At 36.8% G+C, this 16,851-nt stretch overlaps 1 protein-coding gene across 10 annotated transcripts in view; it reads right to left on the reverse strand.

The window, feature by feature from the left end:
• The window catches only part of TCF20 (transcription factor 20), a 187,060-nt gene that overhangs the window by 60,056 nt on the left and 110,153 nt on the right, over positions 1-16,851 (reverse strand). Inside the window, exon 1 of one of the 10 annotated variants that reach the window (XM_034403308.3) lies at positions 3,102-3,427. The exons of the other annotated variants lie outside the window; for them this stretch is intronic. The gene's annotated coding sequence lies outside the window, so the exon portion shown is untranslated. Of the gene's footprint in view, positions 1-3,101; positions 3,428-16,851 lie in introns of those variants that run through there. 10 annotated transcript variants of the gene reach the window in all.

The raw sequence follows: 16,851 nt of genomic DNA on the forward strand, positions 1-16,851 counted from the left end.
GTCATGGGGAATAAAGTGGAAACTGTTATAAAAAAATTTGGAGACCCGGGCCTTACTCTGACATACTCGATATGGCTGCATTAAGGGAAAGTTCTAACTAATCTACCAGAACTTTTTAATAGTAATTGAAAATTACCATTGCAACAATACAAATACAAAATAGAAGACTAAAAAGAAAACATACAAGGTACAGAAAAGAAAAAAAGTAAAACAGAAAATAATATACTAAAGAAAAACAAGTCACAAATTATTTCCCTCTTCATCACAAGTATAAACATTTTAGTAGCTTATTACTTCCTCTTAAAATGCAACAAATTATGCCCTCTTCCCATATCCCATCCTTTATCTATACACAAATCATTAAAGCTTTGTCATTTCAGTCCTGATGACAGCAAACTCCATTAAAGTTACATCTGTTTTAACCATGATCAAATAAACCAATCTTATATTCCTTCCTTTTACCTATAACATTGAACTTTAGTCTTTCAAATAATATCCTAGAACTTAATTTTCATTTTTTCTTTGTCCCTTCTGACAAAATTCTTAAAACTTTTAATTATTTCTTTTGTAAATCCAATATAGGAAATTAATATTCTCTTTGTTGAATATATTTTAGATACATTACTAATGCATCTGCTTGGGTGTGGTAGAGTGGAAGGGAGAGGGAGGGAGAAAGCCAGGCTTCATGAGGATGAGGGGTCCTTGGTGCTCTGGGATCTTTGTTTTTTTTTTCTTGCAGACCTTCAATTATCCAAAGTAGGTAACATCATCAATGCTAATAAGGAGTGGGGTCTGATCTCAGTTTATATTTCCTATGCATTTTATATTACCTACTAACTGAAATTTGGTGAACACTATACAATCAATTAAAATATGATGTGCAAAACTATGAAAATATAATAGAAAGGAAAACTAATACAAACAGCATATGGTAAAAGTAAAATCCAGAAATTAAAATAAGATACAATAAATAAAACTGACACCACATAAAAAGTAGAAAGCTCTAAAAGCATTAAACTCACCTAAAATGTTTAATTTTAAAAAGTCTTTATTAGCACCTAAACCAGATTACAACATAGGCACAATGCAAGCTATTGTGGGACAAATTTAATATATTTTGTAAGCAAGTAATCCTGGTTAGAATCCTCCAATTCATTATCTAGGATCCATACTTAGCAAAGTGTGCATGTGTGAGAAGAACCAGGCTCTTTACGGATTTCTAGAGGGAGATGTTTAAAGTCTGAAAGGATAAATAACATTTAAGTTACAATATATACTATCATAGAAAACTTACATCTCCATCTTTCTGCTGTAAATGATGCAGAAAGATTCAGACGACAATGCACTGACTCAGTATGATAGTATCAAGTACTATATGGAGATGGCTCCACTTTTGGACTAAAATATTCAGGCGACCCATAATTCAGAATCACTGTTTTCATTACCCTACAATGCCTCTTGCTTGTCATTCATACATTTGGAACTGAAATTAGACTCAGTTTTGAAATAACTTCCAGGCAAGTCTGAGATCCACATAGGACCTCTGTTTGTAATCTGCTATAATTAATATTATTTGGAGTTAAGGTTTTGCAATGAATATTATTTGCCCTTAAAAACGAGGTCAATGGTGGCAAAGCTGCCCTTCTGCATCAATCTTCAATCCACTAGCAAAATTGCAGAAAATATTAAAGGAAGAATCAGTGGCAGGGTAAAAGGACAGTGAAAAATCAATTATCCTGTAGGATCTCACTTCAATTTAGTTAAGACCAAAGTCGTCCCAGCTGCTGCTACCCTTTTTTTTTGGCCTGTTACCAGGAAGCAAACAAAAGGACATTCTGGATATTATGATGGTAAAGCACAAAATATTCAATCAATTCATTCACTAATCAATGAGAATCAATGTTTTGAAAAGGAAGGAAGAGGACTAATTTTTTAAATCAGTAAACACCTTCCTAGATGTGAAGAGAGGACAGGGTCCTCTTCAGGAGAGCACCCTTCACTTAAATACTACCCTTTAAACCAATCCTCCTCCGGAGCCCTGCATCTAACAAATGCGGAGAGATAAAAGAACGTTCCGCATCCTTCCGCCTAGCGCTCCCTCTCCGTCTTTCTCAAGCAAAGCACAAAATGGAAAAAGAAAATGACGGTTCTGGGCAGCCCAAAAAGCACCCCCCCTTCCTTGCTGTGTCGCTTAAATGCCTCTAGTGTGATTCTCTCAGAGGAGCCAGATTATGACAGAAGCCACCCATTTGCTGCCCCTGCAAAACCAAATCTCTTCTTGTTCCAAATGACAAAAAAACGGAGCTAAAAACGAGGAAAAGGAGGGGCGGCGAAAGCTTAGGCAAACGCACCCGCCGGCAGGGGAGGGAAACCGAATGTTGCTTGGCGGCGGCGGCGGTTGCTGCTGCTGCTGCTGCATCCGCATTGCTATTATGATGTCGTCAGTCAAAAGATGGAGAACGAGATGTGGTGTTTTTCCCCCCCCCTTTCTCGCCAAAGAATCAGCACCACCCCAATCGTCAACCCCTCTCCCACAAAACCGAAGACTTGAAGAATACGACCCCCCCCCTTTCCCCTGTGCTCTCTTTGCTCTGGGCAAATTCTTGCCACCCCGGCCCTAAGTAGCCTGCAAAAGCAAAAGCAAAACAGAAAATACGACATCAATCTAAGAGGCGCCCAAGCGCAATAACCCATTTTGTGTCACATGCGCAAAGCCGCAAGACAGACTGCAGCGAGCAGCTGCGGCCTTTTGAAACGGACAAGGAGGAGGCTCGTCGCGGCCAGCCCAATAGGACGCCAGCTGCCTGCTTCTGAGAAATGGTCTAAAGCGGCTCGCTCGCCTGCCATCGCTCACTGCCTCCTTCCCCCTGCGCGCACTCTCTCTCTCTCTCTCTCTCTCTCTCTCGCACACACAAACACACTACAGCCGATGGCACCGTACAGCCAGAGCGTCACTGGGTGACACGCGCGCACACACACACATTACCCCCAGCAGCACCACCCCCTCCCCCACGTGCGCATGGTCTGCAAAATCTGGCCTCTGCGGGGCAACTGGAACTTCCAACCAGAAGCCGAACGTCGTAAAGCCAGTTCTACTGTACCTGTTTTCAGACATCATTCTCGGCTGTTTTTCCTGCTGCTTCTCCCCACCCGATTTATCTCAGCTACTGGATTTACAACGAAGGGAGTGAGGGCAAGGGAAGAGGTGCTTTTTTTTTTCTCCCCTCTCTTCTAAACCGTCTTGCACCTTCTGTTTGAGACTGCAAGTGAAGTCACAAGACTGATTCTGTGACATCACATGAAGTCTACAAACACTGGATTGTGACTTCACTGCAGGATGGAGCAGGGAGGATTTTTTAAAAAAGGAAAGGGGAGGGGGAAAAGGCTCTTATTCAAACACATATCTGCAAGAGTAACAAAGGATCACAAGAAATGCTAGCAAAATATGTCAGTGTAAATAAAACACACAAAACAGGTTTGCACATACACACTAGGAACAAATGTAATTATGAAAAAAAAAAGTAATTTAAAATGAATTAAGGAAAAATAGGGTGAAAAACTCCCAAAGTCATCATAATTAAGGAAAACATTTTTCTGTGTCTGCATGTCTCCCCCCATCTTCAAGAGTAAGCCCAGATTAGCAGTCAACATCAGTAAACGTTGAGGGGTAGGAAGAATTGGACAAAGGGAGAGAATTAGAGAAGGTAAAATCAGCAGAACATGTTAGAATAGTTGTAGCAATTGCTGTAACTGTGCACAGAGTATATAAATGACAATAAAAGGGGCTGATTTTTTTTGAAGGTCAAAAATACATGAAAACGAATCTGCTGCTACCAAGAGGGCTAAAAGTCATATACATACCAAGGTTCTGACTTCCAAGGCTCAGGTCTATCTGTGGAATGTGTGTTACTATTAAAAAAGGCTGCAAAGAGATTTGTCCTCAACAGAAGAGGTAGAAGAACTGAGCCAAGGAAAATAAAAAAGCAAACAGCTTCAACTTGCTATTTACTAAGTGACATTCTTGTATTGGCTAGCAAGCAAGTGGCACTGATGCTAAGAGGAAAATATAGACAACAGCATTTTCCACTAATATTTAATAGCTCTATAGAACATGGATGTAAAAATTATTTCAGGCTAAGGGCAGCATTTAATCCTTCAGTGGTGTACACTTTTTCAAGTACACGTGGTACAAGCAAGAAGAAAAGCTAAATTAAGGTAATTATTTCTTGTTAATTTAAGACATGTTGCCTTCTGTCACATTAAATGTAAAACAGCAGCTTTGGGGGAAGTGCAGAGGCCAGCACTATAGAACAGAAGGTCATACTTACTTAGTATAAACTTTCAGTGCAAGATAAGAGAAAATGTGCACATATTAAGAGGGGAGGACAGAGAAAGAAAGGCAGTGTGTGTGTGTGGGGGGGGGGTGTTGCAAGGTTTTTCCAAATACACAAACATAGAATTTAAAAAAAAGAGGACTGTTAAACAGTAATCTAAAGACTTCCTCTCTCATTTTCTGTCAGTTTAAAAAAGCTCAGCAGAATGCTTGGATTGTTATCAATCCCTCAATTAGATTTTTCATTTTAGCATATTTTTAAACATCACCTGTTTTCTTACAGATGCCCTTCAATTAACTTCATTGCTATTCAGTGAATAGAAGCAAACTGATTAAGGTGAAGTATCAATTAGTGTGGTCTCACAACATGCAAAGCCATTTGGTCTGGCTTAACATATCATTTGAACCCAGCTCTCCACTCGGACTATGATCAAAGTAGACTTCTTTAATTACAGTCCATGTTATTTACTTTAAATTATCTCACCTTAATCACAATCTGATATGCAATCCAATTTAGATAGGAAATGGTTGACTCTCCTTTCTGGTCTTCCAACATAGACATAATAACAGGAGAGGCCATAAAGTATGGTCTCCCTGCTACTCTGTCTTTCTTTTCATTCCCTATGAAAGATATTTAATCAAACAAAAACTGCACTACATGTCAGCAAAGTTTCCATCCCCAATTTGGCTGCTATGTATCTTACTTTTTTCATTCACCCAAACACCCAGGCAAAACTTTACGAAGGGATTAGGACAAGCAAATCTAAAATGAAAACATTATAATGTTGTTCGTTACATTATTTGGTAGGCTTTCTTTAAGGAAATTGTTTATAACTAATGCCAAGCCATGCTCAGCATATGCAATTTGTCTTGTGTATGCGTGTGTATAAATTCTCAAGATCTAAGCAGACAAACTACAAAATGCAAAGGCCTTCTTACGAATTACTATTTTTTATTTTATTTGTAATACTAAAATACAGTACAGAAAATACTGGTTTCTTTCAGGCTTCAAGGCTAATCACATAAGCAGCATTTAGCTTAAGCAAACAAATTCCCATCTTCTTTACTAGCCCACAAAAACATTAGAAGAGTGGCTGGAATATGGCAACTTGATTTATAGCTGTATTCTTTAAAATTCTTTAGGCTAGAAAAAGACTGTAAATTGTGGATTACAATCACAATTGAGCCTACAATTTATGGTGTTAAGTGAAAAATTTGTTAAGTGAGCTTTGCCCCATTTTACGACTTTTCTTGCCACATTTGTTAAGTGAATCATTGCAGTTGTTAAATTAGTAACACAGTTAAGTGAATCTGGTTTCCCCACTGACTTTGCTTGTCAGAAGGTTGTGAAAGGTGATCACATGACTCTGGGACACTGAAACCGTCATAAATGTGAGACAGTTGCCAAGCATCCAAATGTAAATCACATGACCATGGAGATACTGCAATGGTCATAAGCGTGAAAAATGGTCATAAGTCACATTTTTCAGTGCCATTGTAACTTCCAACAGTCACTAAACAAACTGTTATAAGTCGAGGACTACCTGTAATCAAAAGGTAAAAAACATGGATGACAATTCAAGTCGAGTTTTTTCTCCGCCTTCAAGAGGCACACATTTGCTACTATATCATAGTACCTATTAAAGTATAGCTATGTGTGCAATTATAACTAAAGTCACCTTCTTAGAGTCAATCAATGGCTTTAATTATGCTTATCTGGGAATCTTTCATGGCTAAGCAGAGATCCTCCCCACCCCCAAATTGTGGGAAGTTTAAAACCATGCTGATCTTCTTGTCATCCAAGAGCCCTTTTAGCATACCCACGAAAGTGCAAATCTTCAGTAGCAAAATTACTGCATAGTTTGCTAACTATCATCATCTTTTCTAAATTGCTTTCTTGCCAGCTCATCAGGTCATTCATTTCTGTTTCCTCCCACGCATGAGGACTCTGTACATTTGGAAGATCCTAATCTGCTTCAGGTCAGCGCTTTTCCAGATGAGTTTATCACCCTCCAAATGCAAGCTTGGGTGTAACAGGATGGTAGATGGTGCTTAGCTGCTCCTTAAGTTACCAAATCCATATGTTGAATGTGTGTTGTGGATAATAAAGTAGTCTGGTTACTCACTTTGGGAATGCTGTCCTTAACATTCTGCATAAAGCCTGGTGCAGCTCTCAAGCCAGAGGAAGTTGCACACAACTGAGATATATTATTTTTTATTTAGGAATATTGCTGCAATGTCAAAGATGGGAACCTCATTTGTTTGTTTAATTCCATTTGTATGACCACCCATCTCATACCAATGACTCTGGGCAGTGAACAATAATAAAAACAGTTAAAACACAATGCAAAAAAGAAATAAATACAAATAGCAGCGAAGAAACATTATAATCTGTTGGTGTCAATATAACCAGGAAATGGTAGCATTCACACACTCAGGCCCAGGCACATAGCCAGTTCTTCAAAGTCTTCTGAAAGTTCAGTAGGGTTGGGAGCATCCTAATTTATGGAGCGAAAAGGGCAGGGACTACAGCAAAGAATATACATCTCCTGATCCTGCCAGACAACATTCTTTAGCTGATGGGACCCAGCGCACAGCCATTCTGTCAGACCTGATTGGCCAGGTAGAAGCAACTGGAAGAAGACAGACCCTCAGGTAACATTTACTATCCTAATTCTCTCAAGTATAGAATTATTGTTGCCACTTCTTTATTGAGTGATACTGATATTGGGTCTGCTGTTCTACTAATTTAAATGCTAAGCCTTTGAGTCCTTCCAAGACTCAAAGAGTCTTTTTCCCCTGGGCACATTTTTACAATAACATTTAAAAAGTAATGATTCTCCTTTTAAAGAGTAAAGATTGTGGTTTGGGATGTAACAGTGTTGTTCAGGAGAAAGCTATTCTATTTGAAAATTGTTGTGAGAAATATAGCTGTTTTAAAATTATGGCAATGATAATTTAAAACTAAAAGATAGGACATATTTCTAAAACATTCTTAAGTACAAGAAAGTTTTAGAAATATATCCTATCCTTTATTTTTGCATTTATCAGTTGTAACATTGATGCTTATGGTTGGACCAACTCTAAGAGATTTACTGGGAAAATAATCAACAACAAAACTGTGCAGTGAAATACCATTATACAGTATATACATTCCCCTCAAACCTATTAATACCCCTCATTCTAAGAACTTTCTTACATCAATGTACTCTTACACTGAACTCAAGCAAGATGGAATTGTTGTTTATTTTCTGGGGCTTTATGTAAGTTTCCATGTTGTCTCTCAAAGAAGTACTACCATTAAGGAAGTTGATCCATGACTTGGTCCTCTTGGACTCACAACTACTGTAGGTATCTAATGTACCAGGTAGTCCTAGTACATTACCTAAAGTGGAAGGATCTTGCCGTGTTAGCTCAGGCTCTCATCAAGCCAGATGGAATACAGAAATGCAGTCTAAATGGGATTGCCTCAGAAGATCACTCAAAAACTGCAGGCAGTACAAAATATAGTAGTCCAATTATTCACTGAATATAGTTGCTAGGAACATATTACTGTGGGCCCTGCACTGCTTGTCAGTAGTTTCTGGGTATAACTCAAAGTGCTTAACTTAAAAAGTCCTATAGAGTTGGCACCAAAATATTTTGGGGTTGCCTTCTCCAGACAAAGTTGACCTATCCTGTTCCATCCTTGGAAAAACAGTTGACAATTCCCTACTTTTTTGAGGTAATAGAGATCAAGACTGGCAACAATTGTTTTTCTGCTATAGCTCACTGTTGTGGATGTTTCCTTGGAACTTAAAAATTTTCCATTGTTGACTGCCTTCCAGAATCTGTATATCAAGGAGCCCCTGGGATTAACAAACAAGGGAAAATTGTCTGGGAATAATCATATCAAGTTCTTTCATGTCTTTTGTATTCCAGATTTTGACTAGAGGCCTAACAGCTATCTGGCAAAATATTGTGAATTTTACCAAGTGCTCTTTGAGAGCTCATAATGTACACCAGACATGTGAGGCAGACTATCTTAACTGGTCCATTCCCCCAGCCCCCGAGATTGATAGCATCAGCACTTCAGTTATAAAAAAATAACCTGCCCGTGATAAGAACCAATAGGAATGCCTTCCACCAACGGATTGCAACTCACCTATTCCAATATATTATTGTATCTAATACGTAGCTTCCTGTTTGAGGGAGTCCCATAATAATCCCAAGCAGGCCCATGGTTGTAATAGTGGTCATGAATTCCCAAGATCCAGCTTCAGCAACAATACTTTGCAAACTGTCATTGTGGCGATGCAGTCAAGCGGTTCAGAGAGGGATGCCACTGTATGGCTGGAATACGATACACTGTAGCATTTCTAATTTATCCCTTAATCTAACCACACAAACAGGAATTTATATTTTAAATGATGCAAAATTCTATCCATTAATGGCTGATTTGCCTTCTTGTGTGATCAGTACACACAGACATATTTATTTATTTCTTGATTCTTCTCCCTTTCTTCATTCATTGTGTTCTTATTGCTTTTTTATGTGATTTCTTGTCCTCTAGCCTCCTAGATGAAAATTAACAATAGCTGCTAATTTTCCCATCACTATTTCTGCTCCTTCTCATGCTGGTCTCTGCCTTTCTCATTCTGGCTACTGACTGGTGTCCAAGCAGTAGCGCTTCCTTAGGCACAGCAGTCATAGCCACTAAAACTACATCTCTGATGCTATTTAAACTGTGCTGCTGTCCATATTCTTTGACCCAGCATGGTTTCTACAGTATTTGCCTACTTTTTCCTCTTGGCCAGTCACACAAGGTATAGCTCTTGGCCAGAGTTCCTGCTTTTCTCTTATTGGGTCTTGAAAGTCTCCATTTCATATATCTCCTTCCATTTTCCTATCTTGTCTTCTTCTTCCATTCATACAATTTCTCAATCATTCCAGATTCTGCAGTAGTAATATAAACTGGCACTGTTCCATCCTGAGCTGAAACACAATCATAGCAGTAGATAGGAAGCCTGTCTGTGATAATATGCCTACTTAGTCTTCCTCCAGATTGTAACCATTGGTAGGCACTTGAAACAAAATCCCTTTCACTTTTAGTCCTTTATTTCTAAATTCCCCCTTTTCAAAGCAAGATATACATATATACAGAGAGAGAGAGAGAGAGAGAGAGAGAGAGAGAGAGAGAGAGAGAGAAAATGAGAAAATGAGAGCACACAATGAAAAGCATTTCTATGCTATAGAGATACGTAGAGCACAAGTTGCTTTTGCAGAAGGACACAATTTTTCTAGAAGATAGAACCCCAACCATCTATTACATTCTTTCTTTCCTCCTGATTTTAAAATGGCACAAAAGAATAAAGGCAATGCTAAAATGCTAAAATATAATTTATGAGATGAAAATTGCTATCTTCCAGTTGAGTCCCTGGGGACTCAACAATTACTGTCATAGATACATGTAATCCTCTTTTAGCAAGAACTGTGACCAGCAATTGGCTTGCTAAGCGAAGCAGTTGTTAAGTGAAACTGCACTTGTGCAGCTTTCCTTTGTTTTATAGATTTGCAAATCATAAATGTGAGGACTAGTCACAAAGTTGCTTTTTCATCATCGTCGTAGTTAGGGTTGCTAAATGACTACTTGTATCTATTATGTAAATATTAAAAATATGACTGATTTTGTAGAGAGCATAAAGATTAAAGCCTTCCTTCCCCCAAAATTTATATAGGTGCAATAGATATGAGCCCTTTCTAGTCAATACTAATAGACAAAAATGAATTTTTAGTACCGATGATGTATAATTCTTCAATTACAGTGTTGAACAAGGGTTTTATGGTGCAATTGTCCTTTTTATTTTATATTTTATATAAGGTCATGTATATCTATCTAAAATTGTATACCCCTTATGTATCATATGCATTTACTTATACATACATACATTTTATACATTCTCCTCCTCCTCCATTTGTAATTTTCTATTTTCCTATTGTTTCTTCTGTCCTTATTATCTCTCCTCATTTCCAACACTCCACCCATCCAAATATATCCCAGTTCAGCATATACATATGTACCTATCTAGCGTACCTGCCTGCCTGCATGCATACATACATACAAACTACCTACTGATAGCACTACTAAGTAACAAAAACTAATACTGCTTATATATTATAATAGTGGCCTGTAGTTGAGCAATTTGTGTTGATTTGCACAAATAGTAAATAACTGGCTATGTTAATTTTATATGGAGATAACATCAATAATTTCTTAAATTTATTTATTGAAATATGTCCTTCTATACTCACCATTGAAAATGGTGTCCATTAAAATTGTTAGCGATCAATACACCATATGAATGAAAATGTAAAATCCTATATCCTGAAAGATATTAAGATATCTTTGATTAAAGATATTAATCTGTAAAAATTAGAGTTTTGTTTGGTATTTGAATATTTATTCCAAAGGGACAATAATTGTAGATATAAATATTTCAAACTGATAATCTCAGATTAATATAAATATAAAATGGTAGTTAAAATACCAATTAGCATGTGGGAAAAGATATTAAATATTCCCACCTACCCATGGGCTAATAGGGTTATTAATACTTTAGATCAGTTTATGTCAATCACATTTCTAAAGGACTCGAGTTATCCCCAAAGGAATTTGGATTGTTCTAAAACTGCAGAATAGTATAATTAATTAAAATATCTTTTGATTTTACAATTTCAATCCAGATATATTAGTAATTGCTAAAACTCTGAATTACTGTCACCATTGAAATATTTTGGATTGCTCCAAATCCAAAACATTTCAATGACATTACAGCATTTTAAAAAGTAGTTAAAAGATACTGTTAACATGGATATAAATTATTTGCAAGAACACTGGAATACAGAGTTAAAATGCCTCTTATTAACAATTCAGTGATTATATATGAATTTTATTAACGTTTTTTTCATATTTATTACCCACTGTAGCAAGTGTTTAAAAAAGATGGTCTATCAAATTCATTACATTGAAAGAATTCTATAAATTGGAATATGCTTATTCATATGATATGGACCTGCTCCACTATTGTTTTATCTGTAAACTTAATAGAGTAATATGATTGAAAGAAGTGAATGTGAATTGTACAGCAAAAATTTAGAACGTATTAATATATGATGAACTAGGAAGTCATTGACTCTGAAGCCTAGTAAAAAAGAAAACTCTTTACAATGGAAAAAATACCATCATGAATTTACAGTTTTCATTTAATGGTATGCATTTGCTTTATCAGCCTAACAAAAAAAAACCCTGATTACTATTATTCTGTGTGTTCAAGGTTTAATGCTTTGTTTTTTAAAAAAAAACCCACAAAAAGTATTATGTGCATGTATCCATTCTCACACACCTGCACATACATATGATAAAAGATTCATTTTAGATACATATATAATTTATTTACTGAATTTATATGCTCCAATCTAGCATATAATGTAGTATAAAATGCACTTGCTTGTTTTTCTTTTTTTATTTCCTTTTCTCTCTTTCTCTTTTTTCTTTCTTTCTCCATATAAAAACAATAAAAATAAACAAAAAAAATAAAAAAAACAATCAAGCAATAAAAATTAAAAGTTACCATAAAATGAAATGCACACAGAAAATATTCAATATGGATATCTCACTCCCACAGTGGGTATATTACTATTGGATTCTTGCAGTTGTTTTTATTTGGAACCAGAAAATATAATAAACATATGGTCTATCAGCTTAAGTAACTTGGATGAGAAAAGGGGATAATGGGCAAAAGAGATGGAAGTTAACAATTACCACAACATATTAGTATTAGTGTGAGGACATATTAAGATGTAGAACAATTGAATATGAAAGTAGATCATGAAAATACACAAGAAGCACAATGATCAATGAAAACATAAGGATGTAATATTATTATTTGAAAAGGATATAGGTTATCCTTTTATTTAATCCAAGTTACAGTAATAATGAATAGGTAACTGGAAATGAAAGCGCCACTAAGAAATGAACGTCAGAGTTTAATTCCATGTTTAGATTTCCAGGATGTAATGTGAGCACTGAGCCACAATGATTGCCTGCTCCTCTTTTGCCTTTATCATTAGTTCTTTCCTTAACAGTGATCCAGTAAAATACCTGAATCTGTCATATAGGTCAGCCCTCTATGGATAAACCATACATATTTTCCATGTTTGAATTATCAGATCCATTTCCTTTCTAGGCAATGAATATTGCTGAATAAAGACCCCTCGCATCCTGGACATAAACTGTTTCAACTCTTACCCTCAAAATGACGCTATAGAGCACTGCACACCAGAAAACTAGACACAAGAATAGTTTTTTCCTGAATGCCATCACTCTGCTAAACAAATAATTCCCTCAACACTGTAGTAGTACAGTAAGTCTGTACTACTATTAATCTTGTCATTGTTTCTATCACCCATCTCCTCCCACTTATGACTGTATGACTGTAACCTTGTTGCTGGTATCCTTATGATTTATATTGACTGTTTCCTAATATGATTTGATTGCTTATTTGTACCCTATGACTACCATTAAGTATTGTACCTTATGATTCTTGATGAGTGTATCTTTTATGTACACTGAGACAAATTCCTTGTGTGTCCAATCACACTTGGCCAATAAAGAATTCTATTCTATTTCAAAAATCTAATGAACACTGCAGGCATTTAAGAATCTACTTCTATATCAATAGATGCAGTGTATAGATAATTATATATTTATAGATGTAGGAACATTCACAGACACATATATTAACATTTCTAGATTGTGTATTTCTAAAAATATAGTGGCCATTAAAGTTGGGCAGCAACTCTATGACAGAATTATGCTTGGAAAAATTTCCAAACAGCTGTTTGATTGAGGGGTGTAAATTTCTTTCAGATCATATATCAATACTTTGGGAGCTCATCATTCCTTTCCTTTTACTGTCACACTATTCACCCCCTTTTGCAATTAACACACTGCTTAACGTAAAGCAAGTTTAATATAAATCCACTGTAGGAGTGTCTGTTACACCTACAATATATCCATTCAACAATGGCTCAAGAGGCAAGTTTCAGGGTACCTCTTAGGCAAATTTTCTACCGGTACCTGCCCCACTTCCTTCCTTATACGTAAGTTCTCAGTTAACATAGAAGGAAAATATATTTGTGCACAGAAGACAAAATAAACCCACTTATAATAAAAGATGACATATAGAAATCCTAAATTCAGGAACATAGTGCTCACTTTTCTCTAATACAATGCTGGATACATACCTGATGCTACATCTATGGCACCACTCAACTACATTAGAGGCAGTAATATTCCTTTGGCATGATTTACTCATTCATAGGACCCTCTGTTTGTTTAGTTTAACTGCTATTAAAGAAAGAATAGAATTTCTCTAAACAGGAACCTTTGGCTTATAGTTACTTTTCTATGTACCAGTAATCTGACTCTTCACAGGATTGAAATCCTGAATTAGTCACTTTTGGAGATCAAATCAGATACTCAAGGTTTACACATAGCCATTCACCATTTGCTGAAAGATGGCATACTCTGACTCCCAAACTCACAACCAGAAATCACAGGAAATAGTCTGCATTTAAAAGGAGAGTGAAATAGATCTAATGCTATAGGCAACTCTGCTGTTTTCATCTTTGAGGTTTTTATTACCTGGTGATTTGACTTGCATATGATGCTTTTCCATTTACCTTTCTAAAAATGTGCTTATTTGGTTTACCAGGTTACTGAAATTAACCAGGCTGTCATAATGACAATCTATTCCAAATATTTCAATAAAATGCACAAATTCTTCTCAGAACAAATTCTGAGCCTCTGTTGGAAGGATTCTGAATAATGCCAAATCAGTACTAACTGGAATTTATTACTATCTGCATCCTTTTCTCTCATAGGCAAAAACAAATATGAGAAATTTCCACTTCTTCAGGCACTTTCCCAGTAGAAAATCGACTGTAAGGCAATCTTTCACTTACTGTTAGGATGGGTGGCTTATGAAGAAAACATGTTTCTCTGGCCATGAGAGAGTAGCTGCTCCATTCTATCTGGTTTCTTTTTCACAGGAAGTAGATGATTACCCTGAACGCCTAGCTAATATCGCAGGAGGTTTAAAGACATTTTGTGCCGAGGGTAGGGTTGTTTGAATGGGAAAGCAGAGAAAAGAATTTTGTGCTCTAAGTAGAATTAAAAAGAAAATAACAAAACTGTGACCTATTGATACCGAATGCTCTTCCCATTCAAGAAGAAAAAAATAGTGCAGTGCAGTGCAGTGCAGTGCAGTGCAATAGAATAGAATAGAATAGAATAGAGTAGAGTAGAGTAGAGTAGAGTAGAGTAGAATAGAATAGAATAGAATAGAATAGAATAGAATAGAATAGAATAGAATAGAATAGAATAGAATAGAATAATAGATATGGAAGGGACCTTGGAGGTCTTTTAGTCCAACCCCCTGTTCAAGCAGGAGAGTTATACCATTTCAGACAAATGGCTGTTCAAACTCTTCTTAGAAACCTCCAGCGATGGAGCTCCCACAACTTCTGAAGGCAGGCTGTTCCATTGATCAATTGTTCTATTAGGAAATTTCTCATTTCTAGGTTGGTTCTCTCCTTGATTAATTTCCATTCATTGCTTCTGCTTTGGAGATTAGGTTGACCCCCTCTTCTTTGTGGCAGTCCCTTAGATACAAGAATACTGTTATCATGTCACTCCTGTCCTTCTTTTCATTAAAGTAGACAATTCCTGCAATCATTCTTAACATATTTTAGCCTTCAGTCCCCTAATTGTCTTTGTTGCTGTTCTCTTTCTAGGGCAGGGGTGACAAACTCAAGGCCTGGGGGCCAGATCCGGCCCGTGGGGTGCTTAGATCTGGCCTGCAGAGTCACACTGGAAACAGCAAAGGACTGGCCCGCGGTGCCTCTGCCAACATAAACAGAGCTTGTGAGGACTGTGGCCTCCTGAGCTGTTTTCACTGGCAGAGGGTTGCAGGAGGCTGTCACAAAAACGGAGCTCGGGAGCCTGTTTTCGCTGGCAGTGCACTCAGGCCACCACAGACACCGCAGACATGACATCGAGCTGGCCACGCCCACCCTAGCCCCCTGAGGTCCAATGCTGATGCGGCCCTTAATGAAAACGAGTTTGACACCCCTGTTCTAGAGTCTCAACATCTTTTTTATATTAGGATGACCAAAACTGGATGCAATATTTCAAGTGTAGTCTTACTAAGACACTAAAAATGGTACTAACACTTCATGTGATCTTGTTTTTATCTCTCTGTTAATGCAGTCTAGGACTACATTAGCTTTTTTGGCAGATGGAGTACACTGCTGTCTCAGATTTAAGTGATTGTTCATTAGAACTCCAAGATTCTTCTCACAGTTACCACCACTGAGCCAGGTACCACGTATTCTACATTTGTGCAGTTGACTTTTCTTGCCTAAATGTAGAGCCTTACTTTTTTCACCTCTGAATTGAATGTTATTTTGTTAGTTAGGAGTCAGTGTTCAAGTCTGCTGAAATCCTTTTGTATCTTGAGCCTATCTTCTAGAGTATTGGCTATTCCTTCCAGCTTGTTGTGGTCTGCAATGATGAGTTCTCCTTCTACTGAAGAGACCTAAGACAGAGCCTTGTAGTACCTCACTGCATACTATACTCCACTCCATGTAGATGCAGTTCCATTAAGAACTATACATTGAGCATAGTTAATCAACCAATAACTAATCTATCTGGTGATGAAGCTGTTTAATCTACATTTTTCTATCTTATCAAATTGTAGGTTGTGGTCTATTTTTTTCAAATGCCTTACTGAAGAACAAGTAAATTATGTCCATAACATTTTCCTGATCCACTAATTTAGTCACGTTTTATTCAACTCCACAGGCCTATGAATTGATGTGGTTACCTGGTGAGAAGTAAAAAAAGATTTGATACAATAACTGATTTTTCATGGAATGTTTTATTTATTACAAATGCTTTTAAACCATTCCAATCAAACAAACAAACCTTACTGACTTTTAAAGAACTTGACTGGTCACACTATAAACTGGTCTCCAATCTCCATCTTTGTTTTTGCTATGTTTTTTTTTTTTAAATCCATTAAGACTTTTAATGTTTCCTCAAGTGTTTCTATTAGTTTACATTTGGTGCACATATAATTCTTGGATGTGAGTACATACATTGCACAAACTTTGCAAACCAGAAGAGTGTCAAGTCTTTTTTTCATTACTGCTTTTGGATGCAATTTTTTAAAGAATATTGTCCAGTCTACTATGATGCAAGCATTCTATGTTGTGTTTGCCACCACAACCACCACACTTCCATCATCTTTGAAATGGTTTAATCAGATTGAACTCAAAACTGAGAAGCTTAGTTTTTACTGGGCCATATGCAGTTTTAAACAGTGATAGCAATAGCAATAGCACTTAGACTTATATGCCGCTTCACAGTGCTTTACAGCTCTCTCTAAGCGGTTTACAGATCAGCATATTGCCCC

The sequence above is a fragment of the Pantherophis guttatus genome, chromosome 7, assembly GCF_059756535.1.
Source record: "Pantherophis guttatus breed Tessera chromosome 7, ASM5975653v1, whole genome shotgun sequence".
Classification (NCBI taxonomy): Eukaryota; Metazoa; Chordata; class Lepidosauria; order Squamata; family Colubridae; genus Pantherophis; species Pantherophis guttatus.